Raw genomic sequence first — 18,426 nt, forward strand, 5'->3', positions numbered from 1 at the left:
GGCAGCTTTTTGGCAGAGGCTGTGGGACTCCAGACAGCCGAGGCGAGTCACCTTGTTTCAGTGGCTGGTCGCACATAGAGCCACAGCAGTAGGGAGCTGGCTTGTGCATTGTGGTCTCTCGGCCACATGTGCAGCTTGTGACCATTTGGTGGACAGTCAGCGTCACTGTCTTTGGGACTGTCCATCGGCCCAGCAGGTGTGGCTACGAGTTCTTCGGCTCATGCTTGCTCTCTCCACGGCTCGACAGTACACTTGGGGGGCAGCGGCTTGGTCCACCCTCACGAGCCCGGCACTTCAATTTGAGCTATCTTCCACCAGCAAGATGATAGTGATGCAGGGGGGGCGACCTACACTCCAACCTACTACAGAGCTTACTCCACAGGAGTGGTGCAGTGAGAGAGAGGAGTGTTGGGAGCTCATCAGTGGCCTGACACTTTGGTTCATCTGGCGGGCCCGCTGTTTCCGCCTCTCTGAGGCTCGCCCTGTGCCACCAGCAGAGACTGTTCATGACTTTTTGCTAGAGCTGATCCATACTCTCAGAGGACAGCTTGAGGGACTACAGGGCAGCTCCGACCACATGCGGGAACGCCGTGAGGCTTTCCTTCGACTCTGGCGCCCTAGGCCGTTCTACACCATAGTCCAGGGGGTGCTCAGATGGCATTACTGTCCACCTGTGTGGCTTTTCCCACCTCCCATCTCTTGATTTAGCCTCATTGTATATATGCTGTATTTTCATTGGGAGAGTCTCCCCATCATGCTTGTTGTAGCCCTCTCTTGCAGAGGTGGTTGTAGCCCTATGGGCAGTTTTCATTAACTAATAGAAGGATCTTTTTCTCGGAAAAAATATATATATATTAAATCGTGACTTTTCTAAATAAACTTGTTTTGTGCTACGTTCGGCTACTATTCTACTTATCATACTATCCGGACACCGATAAATTTCCAAATGACACATTGCACCGGAAAATTTACCAGTCTGTTTAATTATTAATTGGTACCAATAAATTCATGAATAAGTTTTGTGTACACAAAAATGATTTTTATTCATTTGTAGTCGTAGCTAAAAATAGTACATAATCCAATTGAACAAGGGGTATTCTTTGCCAAATCCACACTCTCCAAAGTGAAAACAAGGTCAACACATGATCTCCTCAAAAAGAGCCTACCACTCTAACATGCTACCAATGGACAGTCAACTGCTGATTAGGTGGAACCTCACCCTGAAACTCTAGTCTAATGTGATGTCCATGATAGCACTCTCAGCAATGCTAAAGACTAGAGTTGCTTCCTAACAACCCGAGCAAGGATCAAAGTAAACCCATCAACTTTGATGAGAAGGTGAAAGAGTTTGTCCCTCGATGAAGGTGTGCCAGACAGGTCAAATAGCCGCATCAATCTCTCACGCGGCAGCAACCCCTCTGCAGATCCTGTGAGATAGCTCCAATAACCTGTGCCCCAACCAAAAATGCATTTGACCAACGGTGTAAAAAGCATGCTGGCCCATCCGGCGTCATTCCATTTATCCCACTCAATGTCAGACCTCTCACCTAGCTATGGAATGCATATGTGACAGATTTAAAAGGCCATCACAAGTGGTTGCCAAGAGTGGATGAGGATTGGGTGCGTAGCATAATTTCATTTGGCTACCTAGATGGCAAACTTGCAGATTCCAACGACGGGACATCATAAGCAAAGAACGCAATATCTACTGCCAAGACGAATCACGAAAGGTGCGAGCTAGCGATGCAAACGCACTGGGTTACCAAAAATGTGACCGGAGTTGAAAATTGACGCGACTCCTGTGACAAAAATACGAAAGCGTAAACTGACGTTTAATTGCACTTCAAATACTCAAGAGAATTAGATGGAGCGAGAAAACTTGACACTTCATTGGGGACCAGAAGATGGGCTGGTCCCCCCCCCCCATAAAGAGAATATCTTTATTACTAAGGGAGAATCTTTACAAGCACAGGAACGGGGCATACGCCCGTCCTCTATTCTTTCTTCTGTTCTGCTCTGACTACTGACTGAGAAAGTGTTTCCACTTTCTTACTGCTTAGGGGATTTCCCCTCTTCTGCGAGACTGGTTGGAAGCTCTCGAAAAGAGAGTCTATCTTCCGAAACAGCTCATCGGAAGCTCTCACAGAGGAGAGTCCATCTTCCGTTATGTGTTGCCTTCATGCTCATTCATTCATGCATCGAACACAAAAGAGAAACAAGCAAAATGCACACGCACATGCTTGCTGTAATTTTCTGCATATAACCTGAAATTCTTACCTGTGCACACCCCTACGCTGAAACAGAGGTCTTCTTCGCGATGGAATCCCGCCAAACTTGATGTAGACTTAGGATAAGGAGAGAGAAGAGAATTTCTATGGCTGATCTGCTGAAAACAGCCCTAATCGAGGTGATTAGGGGCTGAAAACAGAGAATTTCAGCAGCCGCACTCTACTAAGAGAGCGTCTACGGCAACTTCTCGCGATGAAACTTCACCAGAAGGTGTCTATGACTGTGAGATCCCTTGTTCTTGACAATGGGAGCACAAGGCTACCACATATGTCGCAAGGGGCTTCTCTCAAGCTTCAATGGAGGGCTCCACCGCGTAGAGCACGCTCACATTAGGGGGGGTAGGTGCACTGCCAGCCCTGAAAATGGGGGAGGGGGGGCTCCTAAATAGCCATCAGGGAGAGGGGACGCTAGGAAGAGAGAGAGGGTGAGAGTGAGAGTGAGAGAGAGTTAGTTTGCATTGGTAAGTGTGCCACTTGGCACACTTACTTTAAAAACTTAAAAACCATTCAACTTTTGACTTTAAAAACTTCTAGCTCATTAATTAAAAAAATGTGCAACTAACTAACAACTGCTACCAATGATTCTTTTATGAAAACACCAAAGGTCTGCCGGCGCAATGCCGCACGGGCACTGCACCGCCTTTACCTGTTCACACTTGTCCGGCCGCCCGCCCGGGCACGGACCGTTAAATTTAATTTCACGAAACTTACCCTAAGGCTTTATTAGCTTTATTAGCCTTAGGGTCACTGTTCTAAGGACCCCATCTCATTCATGTACTTGTACTGACGCGTATTTTTCCTGAGCCTAAAATCTGAGGCTACTACTTACCCCTTTCTGAAGACCCGATTTCCCCAATCACTAGGGCTTCAGGGTAATTTCTGCTAAGGTCCCTCTGCGGTGTTCTAGCCCGCATTTAGGCTCACCTGAGGCCTTAGAACTGCTAGGTCTATTCTGGTGTGCACACAACTAATTAGATAATTCTTTTCTCGTAAATAAATTAATTATTTACAAAGTCTGACTTAGTTACATCCCTCTTGGTTCTAAACAGTTGACCTCAACTGTAGAGCGTCAACATAACTGTGCAAGATGTCAGGGTAGTCCTTGAGATCGGACTCAGTCATCCACTTTGCATCTAAAGGAGTGTAATTCTTGAACTTGACTAAATACTTTCGATGTAGACTCCCCGACTTGAGTTGTCTCTCCGAGTGGTATATTATCTGTTCAGGTTGAAGGATTTCCTCAGTCTCTTCGACTTCTGGAGGATCTTCTTGTACGGGCGCCACTGGAGGAGGTCCAACATATGGTCGGAGGAGACTGACATGAAAAGCATTGTGGATGCGTCAGTTAGAAGGCAAATCCAATCTGAAAGTCACATCATTGACTTTATCTGTAATTTTGAAAGGGCCGTAAAATCTATGGGAAAGTTTGACAACTTTCCCGTTGCCAACCCGCTTTTTCAATCTAGCTTTCTCAAACCGAAGCAGGACATATTGTCCTTTTTCAAGATTGAGATTCCTTCTTTGCTTGTCTGCTTTTCTCTTCTGCTGCTCTTGAGTACGAAGAATCGCTTGCTTTACTTGTTGATGGGCAATATCAATATTGCGCACAAATTCATCTGCGGCGAAGATGTTTTCTTTGGTCACCATAATAGGAAGTAAGAATGGCTTCCCATAAATAATTTCGAAAGGGGCTTTACCAGTTGAGGAATGTATGGTATTATTATACACAAACTCAACTATTGGTAAGTATTGTTCCCATTCGGATTGTCGTTCCAAAACATAGCACTTGAGGAGATCTAAAACAGTGGCATTAGCGATTTCGCTTTGAGCATCTGTTTTAGGATGATAAGCTGATGAAAAATCAAGCTTAGTTCCCAAGTTTTCAAACAATGCCTGCCAAAATAGACTAGTCATGCGGGGATCTCTATCGCTGACAATAGTCTTTGGCAATCCATGGTGTTTAAAAATCTGAGCTAGAAATATTCTAGCCATGTGATCAGCTTTGATCGTCTTTTTTACTGAAAGAAAATGTGCTTGCTTACTGAACCTGTCTACTATAGTCCAGATTGCATCATTTCCATTCTTGGATCTAGGAAGATCCGTAATAAAATCCATGGCAATACTTTCCCATGGCGTGTTAGGCACAGGGAGCGGCTGAAGCTTGCCATAAACTTTATGTCTGTCATATTTCACTTTTTGGCATACTAAACACTCACGTACATGTTTTTCAATGTCCGCACGGAGTGTTGGCCAAAAGAAATACCTTTCGAGGGCACTAGTGGTGGAAGCAATTCCCCGATGCCCAGCATAAGGAGAATTATGTGCTTCATCCATCACCTTTTGTCGTAAGGGCTGAGCTATGCATATTGCTTGTTGACGATAGAGTGTATTATCCCTGATAGAATACGGTGGCTTTGAGTGACCAGCTTGAAGATCTGCCCAAATTGTGGCGAAGTCTGGGTCTTGAGGATACATCTCGCTGAGAGATTCTAGTTCCTCATGATAAATTGTTGTTAGTGCATTGATCTTTGGACGCCTGGAGAGAGCATCTGCAACTACATTCTTTGTTCCAGAAGTGTGTAAAATCTGAAAATGAAACATTGAAAGAAAGTTGGCCCATCTCATCTGCTTTTCTGATAACTTTCTTTGTGTGAGGAAGTAGCGAAGACTTTGATGATCTGTCTTGATAATAAAATCAGCTCCTAATAGATATTGTTTCCAAATGGAAAGAGCATGAATTTCTGCCATTAGCTCTTTCTCATATATGGAGACATGCAACTCTGCATCTTTAAGGCGCCGACTTTCATAGGCTATCGCGTGACCCTCTTGGTTCAAAACTGCTCCTACACAATCTCCAGATGCATCGCAGTATACCTCGAAAGGTTTGCGAAGATCAGGGACGGTGAGAACGGGTCCGTGACTGAGTAGATACTTACGCTTTTCGAAAGCTTGTTTTTGTCCAAACCCCCAATGGAATGGAATCCGCTTCTTTGTCAGGTCATGGAGGGGACCTGCTATCGCGGCAAAAGCTCGAATGAAACGCCGATAATAAGAACAGAGGCCAAGGAAACTTCGTACATCATGTACTGTAGTTGGCGTAGGCCATTCTACAACTGCTTGAATCTTATCAGGGTCCATTCTCACCTGATTGTGAGACACTATATGGCCCAAATAGTGGATTTCTTTTAAAAAGAATTCACTCTTCCTAGCATTCACAAATAATTTGTGTTTGCGTAATTCTTCAAACACTAAGGCGAGATGCTTTTAGTGTTCGTCTTCCGTCTCTGAGAAGATTAAGACGTCATCAAAGAAAACGCCTGTAAAGCTTATGTATGAGTGGAAGATTCTATCCATCATTCTGTTGAATGTAGCTGGTGCATTAGTGAGTCCAAAAGGCATCACTAAGAATTCATACAACCCGAAGGTTGTTCTAAATGAAGTCTTATGCACATCCTGAGGAGCTATGCGGATTTGATGATAACCGCTCTTCAAGTCTATACGACTAAAGACACTGGCTCCTTGTAACTTATCAAGAATGTCGTCAATCCGAGGGATTGGAAATCGATTCTTGATTGTGATCTTGTTTAGAGATCTATAGTCTATGCACATACGGAATGTGCCATCCTTTTTCTGTACTAGCAAGACAGGTGAACAATATGGAGAAGTACTAGGCCTTATTAAGCCCTTCTCCAAAAGTTCGTTAACCTGCTTGAGAATTTCCTCTTGTTGCATTAGACTAACTCGATAAGGGGGCTGATTTGGAGGAGAACTTCCTGGGATCAAATCAATGGTATGATCCTCAGGTCGTGAAGGTGGGAGTTCATTTGGAAGTTCATTTGCAAAACAATCTTTATATCTTTCTATTAGCTTAAGTCTTTTTTGCTGTAAAGAGGAAGAAAGTTGTGAAACAGACACATCTCTCTCTCTTGCAAAAATCAAGTACGCTGAAACACACTTTTTCATTTCTTTCTTGATGGCAATGTGGTTGGCGATAGGAATACCCCAATCACCTGCATCTGCAAGTACAAGATACTCCTTTCCTTTATGAGCAAAAGATAAGTTTTTCTGAACATAGTCAGGAATGGGATGCATCTTGTAGTGCCAAGGCATTCCCAAGATAACATCGCATCCTTCAAGTGAAGCTAGTAAGAAAGACTCTTGATCCTTGTAGTCGTCGACCTTTAGATTCAACTTCCCTATGATTGGAGTAGAGTTTGAGTTCTGCCCTTTGAAAGCAGATTGCGCTTGAATAGAGACTCCGAAACGATTGGGCTGCAGGTTCAGGTCGTCAGCTAGCTTGGTAGAGATGAAGTTGTCTGTGCTACCAGGGTCAAACAAAATAAGAGCCCGCTGGTTGTTGATACTACCCCATGCTTTGAGAAGAGCTCTTTCTTTTCCATCCTTGGTTGTATTTCCTTGTACATCTGGGACTGCATTGGAAGAGGGTCTTTATGGAGGTTTGGTAGGACAGTCACCCTTCATATGATCAACTTGTCCGCACTTGAAGCATCTTCCTTCACTAATGTATGTTCGCAACTCAGCAGGAGAGAGATATCCCCCTTTCTTGGGCTGATTTGGCTTTGCTTCTGCTTCGGAGGCGGTTCTTTTCTTCTTTTGAGAAGAAGTAGAAGAGGTAGGCTGCTCATGGAGAGCCTTCTGCTTAGCATGGTAAGTGCTTTGCTCCATCTTCCTGGGAGTACCCTTGTCATGTATTCCGTCAGCTATGCGGGCTGATTCCATAAGTATCTGCAAGTTACCTCGAGGGTAAAGCTTCATAGCCTTTTGCAAAGCTTCATGCAAACCTGCTTCAAACTTGCGCATCTTCTCCGAATCGTCAATCTTCTTGAATGGAGTGACTTTCAAGAGAACGTCCCAAAACCTATCCACATAGCGTGGAACAGTTTCGTTCTCTGACTGTGAAAGTCAATCCCATTCTTTCTTTACCTCTTCCTCATAGTCTGGAGGAAGGAACTGTGCGTAGAACTCCTTCTTGAAGGCAATCCAATGTTGGGGTTTGCGATCTTCCAGAATAAGGGTTAACCACCAATTGCTGGCGGTGCCTTTCACGTACAAACTGACATGGCGAAGCTTGGATCTTTCCTTGAAATTCCCTTCTGCAAATGCAACTTCAAATTGGCGGATGAAAGCCAAAGCTTTGTCATTATCACGCCGTCCATTGTAGGTGTCGAATTTCACATCTTTATCTCCCGACTTGAATGTTTTCTGCCTATGGTGTTTCTTCTTATGGTGCTCCTTCTTTCTATGCTTAGACTCCTTGTGGACAGGAGTCCTTTCCCTTGAATGCACTTCTTGCTGCGACGGATCGTCGAGAAACATGTCTTCCGGAGAAACTGTCTTCCAATTCCTTCTGCACATAACCTGAAATTCTTACCTGTGCACACCCCTACGCCGAAACAGAGGTCTTCTTCGCGATGGAATCGCGCCAAACTTGATGTAGACTTAGGATAAGGAGAGAGAAGAGAATTTCTATGGCTGATCTGCTGAAAACAGCCCTAATCGAGGTGATTAGGGGCTGAAAACAGAGAATTTCAGCAGCCGCACTCTGCTAAGAGAGCGTCTACGGCAACTTCTCGCGATGAAACTTCACCAGAAGGTGTCTATGACTGTGAGATCCCTTGTTCTTGACAATGGGAGCACAAGGCTACCACATATGTCGCAAGGGGCTGCTCTCAAGCTTCAATGGAGGGCTCCACCGCGTAGAGCACGCTCACATTAGGGAGGGTAGGTGCACTGCCAACCCTGAAAATGGGGGAGGGGGAGCTCCTAAATAGCCATCAGGGAGAGGGGACGCTAGGAAGAGAGAGAGGGTGAGAGTGAGAGTGAGAGAGAGTTAGTTTGCATTGGTAAGAGTGCCACTTGGCACACTTACTTTAAAAACTTAAAAACCATTCAACTTTTGACTTTAAAAACTTCTAGCTCATTAATTAAAAAAATGTGCAACTAACTAACAACTGCTACCAATGATTCTTTTATGAGAACACCAAAGGTCTGCCGGCGCAATGCCGCACGGGCACTGCACCGCCTTTACGTGTTCACACTTGTCCGGCCGCCCGCCCAGGCACGGACCGTTAAATTTAATTTCTCCAAACTTACCCTAAGGCTTTATTAGCTTTATTAGCCTTAGGGTCACTAAGGACCCCATCTCATTCATGTGCTTGTACTGACGCGCGTATTTTTCCTGAGCCTAAAATCCGAGGCTACTGCTTACCCCTTTCTAAAGACCCGATTTCCCAATCACTAGGGCTTCAGGGTAATTTCTGCTAAGGTCCCTCTGAGGTGTTCTAGCCCGCATTTAGGCTCACCTGAGGCCTTAGAACTGCTAGGTCTATTCTGGTGTGCACACAACTAATTAGATAATTCTTTTCTCGTAAATAAATTAATTATTTACAAAGTCTGACTTAGTTACAACTCCAATGAAACGTGGGAAGCCCGATGGCAAATGGCTCAGCCGTGGCTCAAGGTATACACAGAAGACATGCCCAGCAAGGGTATTTTCGAGTCATCAGGATACGTCGGCTCCAATTTTCTTCGACGAGGGCTCTAGGTGAAGAGTCCCTCCATGCTCAACAAGCATCCATCAAGAAGCAAAGCAACGGCCAATCATCGGGCAGCCGCGGGGGCACAATGCTAAGTGTCCCCCTCAGCAATCACCTTCAAACGGGCGACCAGTTGGATCAAATGAAATTTCTCATCAATCAGGCTCGTCAGGAGTTGACCAGCACCTTGTGAAGAGGTAAGCGGACCCGGAGTCAATCGTGACCATCATCCATTGAGCTTCAACCTGGTATTGGTATGGCTGGGCAGAGCGGTCCAAGGTAAGGGGCCGACTCATTCAGATACAGTCTCCGCTGTCAGCAAGGACGGCGAGGTGATTTTTGCATTGGCACTTCAAGCCTAGTGGCACAGGCTAAGAGTCACAATGGTAGTGGCTCACCATCAGAATGCAAGCATATGCACGGTCCCCTGTGGCGGGGTCACGGGCAGCGTGACAGGCGGGGTCTCGTTCAGAACATGCAAACCCAGCATCATCGAGCTTAAAGGGTACAAGGAATGAAGAATGTACAGGGAGAGTGATCCTTGACACGAACGTCGACAACAAGTGCAGATTGTCTATGAGGGCTTCGAACCCGAATAGCAAACAAGCTTGGACGGAATGTCCAACTCAAGAACTCACAGGTAGGAAAAAAAGCAAAGCAGTTCAACGGCCTAGGCCTGGGAACCTTGGTCGTCATAACGGTAGAGCTAAGCAAGGTAGGATCAACACGTACGTCCGGATCCTTTCGATCCGTACGGTGCTGGTTTTTTTTTTTTTTAATTCTGCCCCCTTCCAAGCGTGAGGGTTTCGCTAGGCCCAGGCGACCAATTTTTGGGGCTTATTTTTAAGGCGCTTGCATTGAGTTGCAGAGAACCAGTAACCAGTCACTTTTCTCTGCAGAGAAAGTGTGCACTGTGCAGGTAAAGTCTCTCTCTCTCTCTCTCTCTCTCTCTCTCTCTCTCTCTCTCTCTCTCTCTCTCTCTCTCTCTCTCTCTCTCTCTCTCTCTCTCTCTCTCTCTCTCTCTCTCTCTCTCTCTCTCTCTCTCTCTCTGTGTCTCTTTGTCTCACTCGTGTCACGTGTCTGTCTTATTGTTTGCGACAAATTCATCATGCCTAAGCCATGCAACCCGTACTGGAAGGAACATACCAATGTCATCCGCATTATCAACACTCCAGGCCAAGCGGGTTCCGGCACTCGACGATGGCAATGCAAGTACTGTAATTTTGAGCTCACGAGTACAATTTCTCGTGTCGTCAAGCATCTGACAGGCATTGGCATGACCAACAGTTGTGGAGGGTGCAAAAAGGTTCCACAGGATATTAGGGACAAGCTGATTGCGGAGAATTTTCCAGAAGTACCAACACCAAAAAACAAATACAGGTAGCCAGCACACACAAGATGCTCTTCATGATGCTCTTATTGGGGATTTTGGTGGTTTATCTTCCGAGGTTCAAGAGGATCATCCCAGAGTTGGTTCTAGTAGAAAGAGGGCTCGAGCTGTGCAGGAGGAGGAAGATCGAGGTGATATGGATGCACGTAGGCAAAGCACCTTGCCTTCGTGTGTGAACTCTCTCTCTTGGGTGAAGGAGCGTCAAAAGGTGGCTAAGATGGAGATTGCGCGTACTCTCATTGAGTGCAACATCTCCTTCAATGTTTTGAGGACTGAGAAATGGAAGAGGATGGTTCGGGCTATAGTTGATGTTGGTCACCCAGATTCATGGTCAGGGGTGGAGTATAAGAAGATGTGCACTACAATGCTTGATGAGCAGAAGGCTTTGATAGATAAGGCTTTGGTCCCCGGTTGGCAGCAGTTTGGGTGCACCATCATATCAGATGGCTGGAGTGATGTTCATAGGCGGCACATCATTAATATTCTTGTGTCGTCTTGTCTTGGCACATACTTCTTGCGCGCTGTGGATACAGGCAAGGCCGGAGAGCGCATCAGTGGTGAGTTTATCTTTGGGCACATCAAGAAAGCTAGTGATGAGGTTGGGAAGGATAATGTGGTACAAGTTGTGACTCACAATGCCTCAAATTGTAAACATATGGGTGAAATGGTCGAGGCAGCTTACCCTCGGCTGCGCATTGTCTTAACTTACTTATGGAGGATATAAGCAAGTTGCCTTGGGTATTGCCTATTGTTACAGATGCCACTAAGATGACCACCTTTTTCCGCAAGAAACATCAAGCTTTAGCTATCTTCAGGAGCCACAGTACACTTGATATGGTGCGACTCTCAAAGACCAGATTTGCTTATATGTATTTAGTGCTACAGAGACTCTTCAAATTGAGGGATCCACTTCTCCAGACAGTCGTGGACCCGAAGTGGAGATTGATGCATCACTCGCAGACAGAGCCCACTAAATACATACAGCGACGGGTGCTCGATGAGTCCTTTTGGACATAGGTTCAGAGTTTGACAGTGGCATTGCAGCCACTATATGTGCTTCTTGGAGTCACAGACATGGAGGGCTCTACATTGGGCCTAGTCTATCATCTCTTCATGGAGATAAAGAGACACCTTACAGAGTGCGTGTCTCTGACACAGAGCTGGTAAGTACTTGTCTTTTGAAATCTTCTAGTAGACTTCTTGTCATTTGAATTTGCCAATTCAACTTTATTTTATTGCTGAAAATTTCAGCCGAGATGATATCATGGCCATTGTAGAAAGGAGATGGACTTTCATGAGTCGTCCCATTCATGGGATGGCTGCATTGCTTCATCCTTTCTACAAGACGCCAGAGCTTTTCCATGAGAGGACTCTCTTAAAGCTCAAGGATGATTACATCAATATGATGTACGACATTGACGATCAGCTGGAGATTGATGCAGAGATGATCAGCTTCATGAACAATCTAGAAGCATCCTTTGCTAGAGCTGTGGTGCTGAGGCCAGAGGCTACCAAGTTTCCTCTTACATGGTGGCAGAATTATGGGAGACAAGGTCTTCCAACGCTTACACATCTGGCTTTACGAGTACTTTCACAGGTAATTGAGAATCTTGAGACTTACAGTTTTTGTACAATGTACTTAGTACTTACTATTGCCATCTGACATATGTTAAATCTCAATGCTCATTGTTGTAGGATTGCTCGGCTGGTACATGCGAGCGCAACTGGAGTGCTTATTCCTTGATACATACGAAGATCCGCAATCGTCTCAGCACTTCTCAACTAGAGAAGTTAGTCTATTGCCGAGCAAATATGAGGCTTGTGCGAGCCTACCACGCTTTGGGAACACCGAAGCAGGTCTACTATTAATTTTCACATGAATGATATAGTCATGAATCATGATACACTCGGCCATTGAGTACTTAGCACATACTAAATAACATTTCCTCTGTTTTCATTTTTCAACAGGCGGACCCAACCAAGGTGAAGATGGTGGCAAATCCTTGTGCTAGAGGAGGTGGAGGCGCAGATCAGAAATGAGCAGGAGATTATTCGGCTGCTTCACAGGGAGTTGGAGAGTGTTGATCGGCGTGTGACGAGGTCACGCGCACGAGCTTTGGCTATTCCTCTACGTGAGCATGATCCAGACCCAGATAGTGCTCGAAGAGAGAGCATTCGTAAAGAAAAGCTACCTATTCGTTCTTCTCGGAAACGGGCAAACGAGGCTGTTCGTCTCATTGAGGCTTCGACAGAAGCAGTAGAGGATGATCTACATGTGGCACAGGTGTCCGTGATGGCAGAGCCAGAGTATGATGAAGAGGGCAATGTCCTGACGGATGGGGACTTGGTCTCTTCAACAGAGTCTTCATCTGCATTTGATGATGACTTTTGAGGATGAGGCCATCACATGGATGATGGGCTAGCTTTGAGCTAGCTATTTAGTGCTTTCTACTACTATGTAGACAAACTTTTTGAGTAGGATGCTTTCATTTATGATGGCTGATGAGCCTTTTGTTATGGCATGGGCCTTGTAGGCTATCACCTATGGTACTTTGTCATTTGATGTTTTCAGCATTGGTGTGTTCATTGTTATTTCAAATCTCATTTGACTCTTGAGCCTTGATGTTCTTGTTCAATTATCAATGTCGTCTTAACTTTTAAGTCTCTTGCAGTAGTTACACAGTATGTGGTTGTCTTGTAAAACATGTCTTTGAATGTTCTTGTTCAATTATCAATGTCGTCTTAACTTTTAAGTCTCTTGCAGTAGTTACACAGTATGTGGTTGTAAAACATGTCTTTGAATAGTATGTGGTTGTAAAACATGTCTTTGAATGTCTCTATAAGTTGTTGGCTTCTCTCTTTATTTATATTGGAAAAGTCTTAGAAAATGTAGTATTTTGCGGTTTTTTTACAAGAGTACGTATTTTTACGTACATAAAATTTTTTCCTGTACGGAACAACGTACAATACGTACATATACGCCACGTACAGTACGTTTGGTACCACCACCTTGGAGCTAAGTGAAGCTCACTAGCATCTCCAGCGGCAAGCCCCCATGGGAAATCAGAACAATAGTGCCTTGGATGGAGGGCGTGTTAGGAATACTCCACCCTCATGCGAGTGGGAACCGAAGGACTGGAAAGAGACCACTTCAGAGGAAGTAGGAACAAGTACAAGGATGCTACCACCAAAATGTATCATCATCATCGAGCACAATGAAGCCACGAGCTATAAAGCACCCGGGATGATATGGGGTTGCTCATCCTTCTAAGTATTACCTGGACTGTGTTGGGCGTAGTTTCAAAGACGCCGTGAATTGAAGTAAGACAACATTCAGCAGCCAGCCGCCAGCCAACGTTTATCCTAAGATGACTAAGGCCTGCTTCGACGTAGTTAGAGCAAAGGAGTAGAGCCAAGGCTTCTTCACCGTCAAGGGACAACGAGATGTCACCCTAGCGAGTAGTCTAATGGGACTCGTCGAGGTCAGGCTAGACAGCCCCCTCATTCAGCAGCATCAGCAGCAGCGAGGTAGATGCCAAATTTGGCCCTCCTCAGCATCGACAAAGATAAACCAGCAGGGAAAGGTCGCGCTAGATCAGCGTGAGGTCGAGAGTACCTCTTGAGGAGAACTCAATCAGCAGGTGAAGGCAAGGTGACCAGATCCTAGCCCCTATCTTCAGCGGGTGAGCCAAGCAAGGCAACAATTCCCCAACTCAATCGAGACGCAAGCAGCAACCAACCAACCAGATCATCAAAAGCAGGACCGAGTGCCTGCGGATTATCAGGCTACATCTTGAGCCTCAAAGCAGCGAGATGAACTTCAAAAGCAGGACCGAGTGCCTGCCGAACATCAGGCTACACTAGAGCCCCAGCTCACAGAGAGACAGGATCTTCACAAGCAGGACCATGTGCCTGCAGACCATCAGCCTATGTAAGAGCCAGTTTAGCATCAGCAAAGGCGGGGACCCGAAACGACTCGGGTGGACCGTGCCCCTCTCCATACAGCGAAGCCGGGGACCCATAAGTGGTGGACCAAACCCCTTCAGCAAAGCCAGGGACCCAACTCGACTTGGGTGGACCGCGCACAGATACATCGAAGCCGGGTACCTGCGAGCGGGTGGACCGAGCACCAAAGCTAAGCCGGATGACCCAGAAGTGGTGGATCGAGCACCATAGCGAAGCTGGAGGCCTGGAGCGGGCGGTCCATGCATCTTTTTCCAAAGCACAACGATTCGGGGATAGCCCCCCACAAAGACAGCTCAACGCATGGGCCACATGAGGAAGGCCCCCTCACAAGAAGGCCGGAGGATGAGTGATGCCTCCCGCAGTGACGGTCTTAGAGATAGCATTGCTCATACACCTAAGACAACATCAGCCCAATCAGAGTGGGCACATCTTGAGCAGAAGACAGGCAACCAAGGCTATGTTCACCCAACGATGACATAGACCCATCAAGCAAAGACACCTACATCGGGGCTCAGACAGGAGCCCCTCCAAGGTAAGACAGCAGAGACGCCTATATCCGGCTCACAAGGAGCCCATTCAAGTGCAACGAGCGTACACCTACATTCAGCTCAGACAGGAGCCCCTACAGGTACACACGAAGTCAAGACCCACGTTCGGCTCAAAGTGGAGCCTCACGGGTACACAAGAAAAGGTAGGTGGTGCTTCCACATCGGGCTCTAGAGGACGAGCCCCACCATCAACCCTCTTCTTTCAACCGCACCTTCAACCCTTCATCCAGATCGCAGTGGATCTAAGCAAAGGGAAACAAGAAGACCCAAGATGAGTGATTCTCAGGTTTGTTTTTCGTCGGCCAACGAAGGCAAGTTTGTGAAGAACAAGTCAAAGTTCTTCCAGAGCAAGACAGATACATGTGAGCATTCAGGCTCAACTCAAGCGACAAGCTTCAAGCAGATAGCAAGGAACAGAAGCGGATCAGCCATCTTCTTCTCTACTAGTTACCTACTTCAAGTTTTACCCTCATGTGTGCAAGACTCAGATCAGAACATTCAGGCTCCTCGGCATGGATCAACGCAACAACGTGGTCTATGCCACTCAATGTATATTCTTACCCTCAAGCCCCATCAAAAGTGCCAAGCGGACTTGATACCCACAACTTTCTGCCTTTCAACCACAGCACGGCTGTTTGAGATAGACACTACCTTCTCGGTAAGACCGCTCATGCAGCCCATTTTGGATTAAGTAGACGCACTCATTCTACACCCTCCAAAGCATTAACCAGGAAGTTTCCTACCCTAACAATGCTACTCTCGGGACGAGAGTTTTCTAAGGGGGGGTGTGTACGTTGTGCTCCGCTCGAGCGGGCACCTCCGGGGTGACGGTGGGACGTGACCACCCGATCTTGGCAAACCACGGCTCGGTGCCACAGGACGTGCGATGGACCCGGTCTGCGGAAGACGGACGATGGGACATAGTCCTGACCTTGATTTTCTCCTCATCTCACCGTTTGGGTACTACGGACGCGTGAGAGGGTTTGAGAGTGCCCGGTAACGGGAGTGTCCCCCTCCACTTCATCACGTGGAGGTAATCGGCTCACCCGCTGAAGATAGGAGCTAGGATCCGGTCGCCTTGCCTTCACCTGCCGATTGAATTCTCCTCAAGACGTACTCTCGACCTCACGTTGATCTAGCGCGGCCTTTCCCTGCCGACTTATCTTTGCCGATGCTGAGGAGGGCCATCTTTGGCACCTACCTCGTTGCTGCTGAATGAGGGAGCTGTCTAGCCTGACCTCGATGAGTCCCACTGGACTACTCGCTAGGGTGACATCTCGTTGTCCTCTGACGGAGAAGAATCCTTGGCTCTAGTCCTTTGCTCTGACTACGTCGAAGTAGGCCTTGGTCATCTTAGGATAAACGCTCGCTAGCAGCTGGATGCTGAATGTTGTCTTACTTCAAGTCACCGCGTCTCTGACACTGCGCCCAACACAGTCTAGGAGATACTTAGAAGGATGAGCAACCCCATCCCATCCCGGGTGCTTTATAGCTCGCGGCTTCGTTGTGCTCGATGATGATGATACATTTTGGTGGTAGCATCCTTGTACCTGTTCCTACTTCCTCTGAAGTAGTCTCTTTCCAGTCCTTCGGTTCCCACTCGCATGAGGGTGGAGTATTCCTAACACGCCCTCCATCCAAGGCACTATTGTTCCGATTTCCCATGGGGGCTTGCCGTTGGAGATGCTGGTGAGCTTCACTTAGCTCCACTGTTATGATGACCAAGGTTCCCAGGCCTAGGCAGTTGAACTGCTTTGCTTTTCTTTCCTACCTGTGAGTTCTTGAGCTCGAGATTCCGTCCAAGCTTGTTTGCTATTCGGGTTCGAAGCCCTCGTAGACAATTTGCACTTGCCGTCGATGTTCGTGTCAAGGATCATACTCCATGTACATTCTTCATTCCTTGTACCCTTTAAGCTCGATGATGCTGGGTTTGCATGTTTTGAACGAGGGACAACCTGTCACGCTGCCCGTGACCCTATCACAGGGGACTATGTGCATATTCTTGCATTTTGATGATGAGCCACTGCCACTGTGACTCTTAGCCTGTGCCACCACGCTTGAAGTGCCAATGCAAAAATCACCTCGCCATCCTTGCTTACAGCGGAGGCTGTATCTGAATGAGTTGGCCCCTTACCTTGGACCGCTCTTCCAAGCCATACCAATACCAGGTTGAAGCTCAATGGATGATGGTCACGATTGACTACGGGTCCGCTTACCTCTTCACAAGGTGCTGGTCAACTCCTGACGAGCCTGACTAATGAGAAATTTCATTTTTGAGGGCGGATCCAACTGGTCGCCCGTTTGAAGGTGATTGCTGAGGGGGACACTTAGCATTGTGCCCCCACGGCTGCCCGATGACTGGCCGTGGCTTTGCTTCTTTATGGATGCTTGCTGAGCATGGAGGGACTCTTCACCTAGAGCCCTCACCGAAAAAAATTGGAGCCGACATATCCTGACGACTCGAAAATACCCCTGCTGGGCATGTCTTCTGTGTATAACTTGAGCCACGGCTGAGCCATTTGCCGCCGGGCTTCCCACGTTCCATTGGAGTCGCGTCAATTTGCAACCCCGGTCACATTCCTGGTGACCCAGTGTGTTTGCATCGCTAGCTCGCACCTTCCGTGATTCGTCTTGGAAGTAGATATTGCGTACTTTGTTTATGATGTCCAGCCGTTGGAAGGAATTGCGTCGCTTTGATTCGATACCCGCCTTCATGTGTCAAGGAGATAGTGATACCCTTGGGATCCTGCCCCTGGTAGGACCACCTCAGCAGTGTTCGCTGACTGATTTATTGAGAGCAGCTTGGACTCAATAGAGACCCCATATGGGAGCTCATTAGTAGCCTATATGGCTAGCTTGCTGCTGCAGAGTTTCTAAGGGCACACCTGAGCCTCCAGCAATGACAACTCCTACATTTTGGTCCGAGTAAACACACACCACGACTAGTATGACAGGATACAAGGTAGCTCAGACAAAGCAGAGAGACAACACCAGGCTTTCATATGCTTGTGGCAACCAGGGCCTTTATTTGTGGTGGGCCAGGGTATCCAGTGGCACTATCGACCACGTGTATGGCCCTTGCCCCCTCCCATTTTTTGGTTAGCCATCATTGTATTCAACTTTCCACAAAACATTATCCACACCTTCACCTCCTTCTCGAAAAGAGTTGAATCCCAAGCCTATCATTTATTCTTAGCATGGAAGACTCTCACTTTTTCTCTTGTAGAGATACCCACTTTGCTAGGGAGATGTACCCCATTGGGCCATTTCAAAAGCCTAATAGAAGGATCTTTTTCACGCAAAAAAAAAGATTATTTTTGGCTCAAAAAGAAGTAAACACAATTGATGGTATTGTGAATGCCAATGGGTATCGTGTTTCATTTCTTATGGCTAATCATCACTTTGGCCTGAAAAATCATTGCCGGTTATGTGGCATCAAAGCTTGGCTTTTAACCTTTTTTCCCAATGCCCCTTTAAATTCTGAAAAGGATGGCTAGATTGGCATATTTACACCTTTCCATTCATTATCTCAGATTACACCTAAAAACGTATATGTCCTATTACAACCTTCCTCTTGGGCATCTTGTAGAAAAATGAGGTTCAGTGGGGTACATATCTTGCTAGGATACGGAGGTGTCGTACATATCTTGCTAGGATATGGAGGTGTCACCTTCCTC

The 18,426-nt window shown here is 46.7% G+C and overlaps 1 protein-coding gene and 1 pseudogene across 7 annotated transcripts in view; one reads left to right on the forward strand and one right to left on the reverse strand.

The window, feature by feature from the left end:
- LOC147426831 (phosphatidylinositol/phosphatidylcholine transfer protein SFH3-like) overlaps positions 1–18,426 on the reverse strand; it is a 137,150-nt gene that overhangs the window by 42,705 nt on the left and 76,019 nt on the right. The window lies entirely within an intron of this gene.
- Positions 9,954–12,627, forward strand: LOC147426832 (uncharacterized; annotated as a pseudogene).

Source organism: Adiantum capillus-veneris, chromosome 24 (genome assembly GCF_014529385.1).
Source record: "Adiantum capillus-veneris isolate H3 chromosome 24, ASM1452938v2, whole genome shotgun sequence".
Lineage (NCBI taxonomy): Eukaryota > Viridiplantae > Streptophyta > Polypodiopsida > Polypodiales > Pteridaceae > Adiantum > Adiantum capillus-veneris.